We start from the raw sequence: 9,996 nt of genomic DNA, 5'->3' as shown, positions 1-9,996 counted from the left end.
CTCTGTCTTTGGGTCAGGCTGACCTTGGAGAACCCTGAGATCTGGGCCATGAGATGTCTTGGGGATGATTTTCAACTTTCAAATGAAAGAAGCAGGTCTGGAGAGGATCTGCACTCTGATCCAAATGGGACGCTTGGGGCTCCTTTGACAACTCCAAGCGTCACCACTTGAAGCCCAGCTGTTTTGCTCAGCTGTCTGTAAAAACAGGCACTTTTATTAGAATGGAGCCTCCTCAAGGTCAAAGGCCTTTGGGGGAGGGATACCAGGAGTTCAGACATATCAGGGATGAGTCCAGGGATACCAGGAGAGCCCCGAGGGAGTGTGATTTCAGGAGCTGGGAAGAAAGCCTCGCCTCCTCACCACCCATTATTAAAAAAAAAAAAAAAAAAAGTTGTAATTTGATCCTTGGACTGCAGCTAAAATGCAAATTCCCCTGGGAGGGTCACAGTACCTTAGTCACTGGTAATTTACCTTCCCCTGTGAATGAGCTCTAGACCTACTCTTGGAAATCTTTATTGGAACAAAGCAGGTGGGCCCTGGAGGATACTGAAGGCCCGGAGCTAACAGTTATGGAGTGAGTGCCAGAACCCAGGCACTGTTAGACGCTAAGGTTGTTCTCTCTTGTTGGTCTCACAATAATTAGGCAGGATGGGTCTTATCCCCATTGTATAGATGAGGAAATTGAAGCCCAGCAAGCCATTTGTCTAAGGTCAGTCAGCCAGTAGCCGACACAGCTGGGACTGGAAACCAGATCAGTCTGGCCGCAAAGCTGTGAGGATCTCTCTGCCCCCCACTCCTTCCCCAGCTCAGAGGGGAAGGGTGGGGACCCAGACACCTTAATGCACAGCCCCAGGACTTCAAGGAATGACTATTCCAGGCCACCGTGTGCTCTACATGGTGGTTAGTGCTCTGAGTCTAAAGGAAGAAATCCTAGAGCAGTGGTTCTCAAATCTGCAATGTGCATTAGGGAGCTTGTTGAAACACAGATGGCTGGGCCCCATCCCCAGAGTTCCTGACTCAGTAGGTCTGGAATGAAACATGACATCTGCAGCTAAAACAATTTCTGGGTGATGCTGGTCTGGGAACCACACCTTGCAAACCACTGACCTAGTGTGTGTCTCAGGGAGTTCCTCTCTGGCTGAGGGCAGGATGTGCACTTGTAAACAAGCAGAGAGCTTTATTAGATGGGGGTGAGGAGAGACTGCTGTAATAGAGACCCAACAATAAAGCCATGGCTTAAAGAACATAGAAGTTTCTCCCTTAGTGACAATCTGCAGTGGATATTGTAGGGCAGCACCCAGATCCCGCCTTTAAGACTGAGGTACCACCTCCCCAGTGCTGGGGGGCTGGGGTGGGGAGTTGTTGAGGGCTCATAGCTGAGTCCATCTCTGAGAATTGCCCTTGGCGAAAGGAGCTGCCTCACCCAAGTTATGGCCCTTGCGCAGGCAGCCTGCATCCCCAAAAGACTGGTAGATATGGAGAACGAAGGTCCCACCCCTTTGTCTCCATCTGGGACAACTCTGAAGGGCCATCCTAGATCCAGAGCTCCCCGCTGGACCAGCTGAGGACCCTCGTCCAACTTCACTGCAATTCAACTTCTGCTCTTGCACCTGGCTGCTGCCGTTCCTGAGTGGTGTAGCCTAGTACGCCTCCGGGACCGTCTGTTCCAAGTGAGCTGACCTAAGACACAGTCTGAAGAGAGCTTTCCTGGCTGGTGGGTGGCTTGGCCGTGCTCAGAGGCCCAGGTTCTCTTCATCTCATTTCTTTGCCATCCCTTCGGCTTTGCCCTTGGCTGAAGCCAGGCTGCAGGTTCCTCTGTGCTCCAGTTTGTGGAAATTGGAAAGAGAATGTAGAGGAGGCCCAGTTTGCCAATGACACTGGCAGGGACGTGGCACACATCACGCACACAAGTTTCTCAAACTCAGTCACGTGGCTGTGCACTCCTGCAGGGAGGCTGGCAAGCAGCGTGAGCTGGCCAGCCGCTCCAGGCTGTAGCTCCTACTCTGGAAGAAGAGGAAAAGAGATGATGGTGGACGTCCAGGGGTCTCCATGGCAACCTCTGAATATGAATTTGCGTGGCCCCAACTCCATGTGCCTCAAAGGTCTGCAGCTGGAATAGCAAACGTGAGCCGTTTACTGGGCACAGAGATCCATAAAGCATTGCCATTCAGAAGGAGGAAAGCCCCTGTGGCTGCTTGAGATGCTGCTCACCACGGGTCAGCATAAAAAGCTACACTGTTGATTTTGCCCACTATCTACAGTGCTGGTGTAACTCTAGGCATTTCTCTGAAAAAGTTTAGCCCGGTGTAAGTGAGATAAAGTGACCTGATAGAGATAACCTTCAATAGGCTCAATAAAAAGAAAATCATTCCCAAGCTTCACTTTGTCATTATTAGCCACAGATAACTTGTAAAATACCTTCCTTTTGATCATGACACACGTGATTGCCTGCTTTCACCTGTCCCCTCCTCATCCCAGGATGGGGAACACGGAGGACGGGCTTGACTGTGCTCAGATGAGGAACTGGTTTATTTATTTATTTATTTATTTAAATTAATTAATTTATTTATTTTTGGCTGTGTTGGGTCTTCGCCTCTGTACGAGGGCCTTCTCCAGTTGTGGCAAGTGGGGACCACTCTTCATCGCGGTGCGCGGGCCTCTCACCATCGCGGCCTCTCTTGTTGCGGAGCACGGGCTCCAGATGCGCAGGCTCAGTAGTTGTGGCTCACGGGCCTAGTTGCTCCGCGGCATGTGGGATCTTCCCAGACCAGGGCTTGAACCCGTATCCCCTGCATTGGCAGGCAGATTCTCAACCACTGCACCACCAGGGAAGCCCCAGGAACTGGTTTATTGCACCTGGATGGGGCACGCTGTCCTCAGTGGTCCCAAGAAGTCTTGTCAATAGGCCTGGAGCCCAGGGTGGCATCATGCTGACCCTGCCATTCTCCACACCCTCCCTTACCCAGCTTAGAGTCCCTGGTCCATCTTATCAAGCCTTTGTTGCAATTACCCTCAACTTCCTTGCCTCCCTCCCCCTCTGTTAAACCCCAGCTCCTCCCCGCTGTGCTGGAGAAGCTGAGAGCTGCTGTAGAAGAGCTTGTATCTGGGCTGCGTGGCCTCTTTCTCTTTATGACGCCAAACCTCACGTGTGCACTGGACACCAGCAAGCCATCGTCACACGGCTTCCTAGGGGAGCCCTGTCCTGCCTGCCCGCACACCCATGTTCCCTCTCCACCTCATCCTTCATGGAGAAAACAAACCATTAGGGGGAAACTCCTTCACTGACCTCTTCCCAGTCCCCCCCATTGCCCACCTGCCCCTCCCTCCTGTCACAACGGAAGACCCGTCCCTGTTCCTATCTGAGGCCAAACCTTAGATAGGAACTTCTTGGTCTGTAAATCCTACCCTCCAAACTCTGGCATTTCTATCTTCAGCCCTGCCTTCTCCCCGAGCTGCAGGGTCCATATCAAGCATCCCCACTTGGTGTCCAGTGGGCAGACCAGGGGCTGAAGCGGGAGACACAAAGCCAGACCAGTCTGACCGCTGCTGGGGTCAGTCACAGAGGACGGTGCCCTCAGAGAAAGAAGACTCACCCTCACCCCAAGCCTGTTAGAGAAGACATTGCTGAGTTGGGAAGATCAGTGAGAGAAAAAAGCCTTGAGAGGTCGTTGCCACCAGGAGGGAGATTCCGACCTGACCCCTCCGGTGTCATTCGCCACAGGGTAGACTGTAGCCTGGAGAGGTTTGGCAAGGGCCTCCTCCAGCTCTGCTCCTAACAGGCTGTGCCAGCGGCTGCCCTGTGGCCTCTGAGATGACCCACCTCCCTGGGGGGAGTTCAAGGCCGGCCTCTTCCTGGGCAGGTGAGGTGGGAGGCCAGGCTTGAGCCGTTGTCCTGCTCCCTCTCAGGGGGCGTCAGGGGGGATTTGCCGATAGCCTTTGTCCCGGTGCTGCTTCTGGAGAAGGGGACCAGAGCGGTGAGGAGGGAGGCCCCCCGCTGCCTGCCTGGGGGATCTGGGAGCTCTGGGTTCCCAGACTGCCCACAGAGGCACCTCATTAGGAAGCTGCCTGGCGCTGGGTGCGGGGACAGGCTGTTTGTTCACCCTTTTCACTGACCCATCCCCTCTCCAACTCCCCACTCTTTCCAAGCAGCCTGTTCCTTGGCCAGCGTCTGGGAGCCAATTTATTCAGGCCCTGAGGTTTGTTTTGTTAAGGATTTTAAAATGTATTAAGAAATGTGCAAAGAGCTTTGTCATCACTTTCCCCTTTCAAATTTATCTGAGCGACTGGATCAGGAAGTCCCTGCCTGCCTCTTGCCCTGGCAGGCCCCCAGGGGTAGCTGGGTGTCCCAGGGGCAGGAAGTGGGGTCTTAGACCCCTTCAAGCCATTCCTCTGGCCACATATCCTGCCTGGGCTGTAATGATCTGAGCCAGCAGGAGGGGACGGGGGGACACTTCTCTCTGTTCTGTTTCTTCACTCCCTGTTTTACAGGGGCTGATAAGTGTCCAGAAGGCAGAGCCCGGGACTTTGGGGCCCCCTGGCACCCTGGGTGCACTACAGGACACAAGGAGGACTTGAGTCATGACGGTCACTGAGAAGGGAAGGCGACGCCTCCGTCCACCCCATCTCAATGGGTCTGTTTTCCATCCCCCGCCTCCGATGGGCCTCTGACACAGGTGCAGGGCACGGGCCAGAGTTCACCAGGGCCTGTCCTGAGCACTCTTCTCCTGGCTGCGGACAGGATGTTTGACGTTGCTCTGAGCTGGGCTCAGGCACTGAAGAGAGAATGCTCATCTCAAGATGGGTTTACAGGTTATTATGGGTTCACTTGTGTCCCCCCAAAATGAAATGTTGAAGGCCTAACTCCCAGTACCTCAGAACATGACCTTATTTGGAAACAGGGTTGTTGCTGATGTGATGAGTTCAGATGAGGTCAGACTGGAGTAGGGTGGGCCCCTGATCCAATATGACCTGTGTCCTTATAAGAAGAGGACAGAGCCACTCGGGCAGAAGACCCTCATGTGACAATGGAGGCAGAGACTGGAGTGATGCATCTGCAAGCCAAGGAATGCCGAGGGCTGCCCGCAAACCCCAGGAGCTAGAAGAGGAAGGAAGGATTCTCCCCGACAGGTTTCCGAGAGAGCAGGACGCAGTCCATACCTTGGTTTCAGACTTCTGGCCTCCACAGCTGTGAGACAGTGCATCTTGGTTGTTTTCTGCCACCCAGTTTGTGGTGCTTTGTTGCAGCAGCCCTAGGAAACAAAGACAGAGGTGAAAGCCACCTCAGTCCAGAGCACCCATTTAAAGAGCAGTGACATTGTCTGTGCCCTGCCAGTCAATGGTGCCAGTATGACCCATCCATCCGTCATCCTCCCCAAGTCTGTCCCACTCATTGCTCCACTCCAAGAGGCCCTAGATGTGGTGCGATCACAATCAGGGTGAGTGGGTCCTGCGTGACAAGCCCCACTGGGATCTCGGCAGAGGTCAAGCCTGGGGTCAGGGTCTGGGGTCATGTCTGCTGCAAAGCCTCATTAGGGGCCACTCCTGGGAAATCTACCAGACACATTTGCTCCCTGAGTCCATGTGGTCCAAATGAATGCCTCAGCCAAACAGAAATTATCACAGGTCACGAATCTTCAGAATCAACTGGCGGATACTCGATGTCCTGAATGTTAAATTTGTGAGTGCTGTAGGTGTGGCAAAGAGTGAGGGGTCCCCGTGCCATTCCAGCATGCATCCAGCCTGCTTGAAGGGTGCCCAGTGGCCCTGGGTGTGCAGCCCTGTCTCCTGGGCCGTGTATCATGCGTGGGAACTCTAATGCGCTTCTCTCACGCTCACCACCAACTCTGAGAAAACTCAGCTCTCCTAAAATGGCACCTGGCCAATCTGAGAAAAAATTCAAGTCTTCAGTAATAACAATAAGCTGCATTTGTTTGCCTCCTAAACTCTGTTCCAGGTACCATCCCATTCTACCTTCACAACAGGCAGATGTGGCCTTTTATCCCCTTGTTGTAGATGAGGACACAGAGACTCAGAGAGGTTGAGGACTTGACCCAAGGTCACACAGCTGGTGATGGGCAAAACTGGAACTTGAGCCCCACTCTGTTTGACTCCAAAGCCCTGACTTTCTCCACTGGGTCCTGATGGGGACTCACTCCACCCTCCTCACAGAACAGCTGCCTACTTTCCAACAGGAGCCTTTTAGAAAACCATAACCCTTAGGAATTTCAGGCACCATGACACGCAGCAGTTGGAAAATGTTGGTGCAGCAAGTCCTTCTGGGGCAGCCTTTATGCCTATGAATCCAGAAAAGTCTCGATGCTTAGTTCTGGGTCTATTTTTAGCTCCTTTCACCCTTGCCAGGCGTGGCCTGAAGTTCTATCGGCCGCCCAGAGCAGAGCTGCCAGGAAGATTGAACTCTACTTATTAAAATGCTCGTGGCATTTGAGACGAGGAGCTTTTCCCAGTTAATTCTAATCTGTCAGTACTCATTTTTTCCTTTGAAGCCCAAATAGCAACGTATCACCTCCCTAAACAAAGGGCCAGCATTGACTTTGACCCCCTCTTTGGGTTAGAGTCATGGGAGGTGTCAGGATCAGGAAGCTGGGGCTCGTGCTCATGTGTGTAGGGGAAAGATCATGGGGTTACATAAATTATATGGTACCTATTCCATGGAAAGCAGTGCAGCTATTAAAATGCCAATGTATTTATCAATATGAAAAGTCATTTGTAATATACTGCAGAGTAAAAAGAAGGAGTTACAAAACTGTGTGTAGCATAACCCATTTTGTATCTAAAAATATATCTACACCCAAAAATTACCAGGAAGGCATATTCTGAAATAGTTATAATTGTTATTTCTGGGTGCTGAGATTATGGATAATTTTCTTTTCTTTTGTCCACTTATCTGTTTTTTCTTCTAATCTCCCCCCACCCCAGTTAAACATGTATATGTTTAAATGTAAACACAAAAAATTTACTGATATATGTGGAACTTTAACAGCAAACCTTGTGCCTGAATTTCAGTGGATACTGGTCCCTCTCAAATCAGGTCACAGTAAACTTAGGTTTGAATGAATTTCTCTTCAGGCCCATATTCTATTCATTTTTTTACCTAGTTTTCTATTTTGAAAAACTTAAAGCCCACAGAAAAGTTGCAAGAATGGTACAATCAGCACCCCAAGTCCTTCACCTAGATGGATTGATTGATTGCATTTTCGCCACATTTGCTTTATCTCTGTATGTTGTTATAGGCATTTCTAATGCCCCAACATCTGACACTGTTTTCTGTGAATGAATGAATGACTGCAGTAGCAGGAAGGTCAGTCCTTAATGAGCAAGGTGGCTTGTGCAGCTGGTGCTACCTGAAGTCCAGCTGGTGGCAGAGGAGAACCAGAGGCAGAATGGGCCCCCCAGGCAGAGAGCAGCATGAACAAAGGCTTGGAGGGCGGCAGCATGGAGCTTCTACAGAGCTGACCGACAGGGAGTGGGATGGCAGGTGGAGGTGAAGCTGACCACATGAGCACTGGCGGGGGGGGGGGACCCAAAAGGTCTCACCTACCACCCAAAAGTATCAAAGTGTAAGGGGAACCACTGAGGTTTTGTGTATTTTAAAGATCTCTCTGGGAACTTCTCTGGTGGTCCAGTGGTTAAGACCCTGTGCTTCCACTGCAGGCACACGGGTTCGATCCCTGGTCAGGAAATTAAGATCCCGCATGCTGTGCAGTGCGGCCAAAAAAAAAAGAAAGAAAGAAAGAAAAGATCTCTCTGCTGCCATGAGGAACATGGACTTGAGAGGTACAGGCAGAAGGAGAACCAATAGCTCTTGAGGTGACTGCCTGGGTTTGGTGAGGCAGGGAGCAATCCAGGACAACTCCACGGTCTGGTTTGGAACATGTGAGTAGAGATCAGTGCTGCTTCTCTAGGTGGGGAGCGCAGAAGGGGGAAAAGCCAGTGGTAAGGGGTAGGGGAGAAGGGGAACTGCTGACTTCCGTTTGGGTACATTGTGGTTGAGTAGCCTGTGGGATATCCAGATGGAATTGCCCAGCAGGCAACTGACTATAGGTCTTGAGCTCAGGACCAAGGACAGGTCTGGAGATGGAAATTTTGGAATCCTAAGAATCAAATGGGTAGGACGACCACCATCATGGTTGGCCTGGGATGGTCCCTGCTCATGCCTATGTTGTAGCATATTTATTAATAGCTCCCCCTTTTGCTTGCCTGGTCTGGACAATAATTTATATGGTCTCCCTGAAAAGTTGAGATTGGTTGCTTCCTGTCTTCACCTGATACTCACCGCTCCCTGGCTTGGCCTGGCTCTGTGGGTGCTTTCTCCTGTATGTGGTTAATTACTAGAGGTCTGTGTCTTCTATCCTTGGTTATTTCCCACCGTGTTTCACGTGCTACATTTCGAGTAGACAGTGCCTAAGAAATATCTGTGTGTCTTGTGGTTGAGAGGTCCCCATCTACTGAGGAGAGAGAGGGTGGGAGAGGTTCTGTGGGTTACCTTGCTGGAGGCTGGTGGATTGAGATGCCCCTTTGGTCCAAGCTCCTACTAGGTATGGACTTTAGGAAATGTTGGAGAGGTGAGGAAACTCTAAAGCATTCCCACCTTTCTCCTTTCCCTCGCCCCCTGCTGGGGCTGCGACAGCTGGAGTGCTGATAATACCTGCCCCCCAGGGTGCCTCCTCAGAAGCCCTGAGGGCAGCCAGCCCTGAATGAGTCCTTCTGGAGCCCACGTGATGGGCTGATGAGAGCCATGCCCTGGACAAGCCCTGTTCCCTCCACGTGGCCTTTGCTTCAACCAGACAGCCCCCAAATGTATCCTAAATACTTTTGCCTGTGGGACAAGGAATGCCCTTTTCCCAGGCCCTCATGCCCCCCAGCCCATGTCTAACTGTTAAACTCTACCTACCCGGGACTTCCCTGGTGGTCCAGTGGGTAAGACTCCGTGCTCCCAGTGCAGGGGGCCCGGGTTTGATCCCTGGTCAGGGAACTAGATCCTGCATGCATGCCAGAACTAAGTTTGCATGCCACAACTAAGACCAGGTGTGACAAAAATAAATAAATATTTTTAAAATAAAATAAAATCTACCTACCCTTTGAGGCTGACTCGCATGTGTCCTGATGCCCCAGGAGACCGTCTTGGATCCATCCCTGCTGGATGCAATGCTCACTTCATCTGGAATGTCCCAGTGGCATCCACTGCCTTCCTCATTGTTTCATCTGGGCTCTTTTCTTACTCCTTGGAACTCAGGGTGGAGACACTTTTGCATTTTTGTATTTCTGTACAATGCCAAACATGGGAGTAATTACTTCATGATGTGTATGGAAAGTGTGTGAGTTCAATCGCTAGGAATTTAGTCTCCAGATAAGAGGGCACCGTTGAAGGTCATGAAGCAGGGAATAGAAGGATGAAAGCAGAATTTACATTTATTCATTCATTCAACAAGTATTTCTTGACAACCTCTATGTACTAGACACTGTGGTACATAGTGGATTTAAAGAAATAACCCCTAGCTTCAAGGACCTTATTATTTAGATGTGAGAGGGAACAAGACAGATGTAAACAGTTACCAAACAATGCAATAAGTACCATAATAGTGACAAGACAGTGCATAGTGGAGTCGGGAAGTGCTTCACCAAAGAGGTAACATTTAAGCTGGGTCTTGAGGCATGCATAGGAGTTTGCCAGACATCAGGGAAAGGGTACTGCTAATAGAGGGAATAATAAGGGCAAAGTCACTGAGCCCCAGAAATGATTGTATAGGGGACTGAAAGAAATTCAGTGCAAGGGATGAGGGGGAAACAAGTATGTCAGGGGAGGCGGGGAGATGGAGCAGGGGAGAAGGAAAGGGGCCTGCCCTGAGGCAAAGGGCAGGGTTTTAAAGAGAGGTAAGTTGTGCTGACTGTAGCAGTGAGGAGAGTGGAAGACAGGTAGTTGTGAACATGCAGCTGCTCCCCATCGTTCACCTGGGGCTGCCTGAACTCCTGGTCATG

At 51.0% G+C, this 9,996-nt stretch overlaps 1 long non-coding RNA gene across 1 annotated transcript; it reads right to left on the bottom strand.

The window, feature by feature from the left end:
- Positions 1 to 1,097: 1,097 nt before the first annotated feature.
- LOC130709401 (uncharacterized) lies at positions 1,098 to 9,212 on the bottom strand. Its single transcript, XR_009009937.1, has 3 exons — positions 9,096 to 9,212; positions 5,158 to 5,249; positions 1,098 to 2,003 (listed from the first exon to the last, which is right to left on the bottom strand). It is a non-coding gene; the product is annotated as an uncharacterized LOC130709401 (long non-coding RNA).
- Between the last annotated feature and the right edge of the window lie 784 nt (positions 9,213 to 9,996).

The sequence above is a fragment of the Balaenoptera acutorostrata genome, chromosome 12 (genome assembly GCF_949987535.1).
Source record: "Balaenoptera acutorostrata chromosome 12, mBalAcu1.1, whole genome shotgun sequence".
NCBI lineage: Eukaryota > Metazoa > Chordata > Mammalia > Artiodactyla > Balaenopteridae > Balaenoptera > Balaenoptera acutorostrata.
Note: the sequence above shows the minus strand (reverse complement) of the source record. Positions and strands in the feature narration are given on the sequence as shown.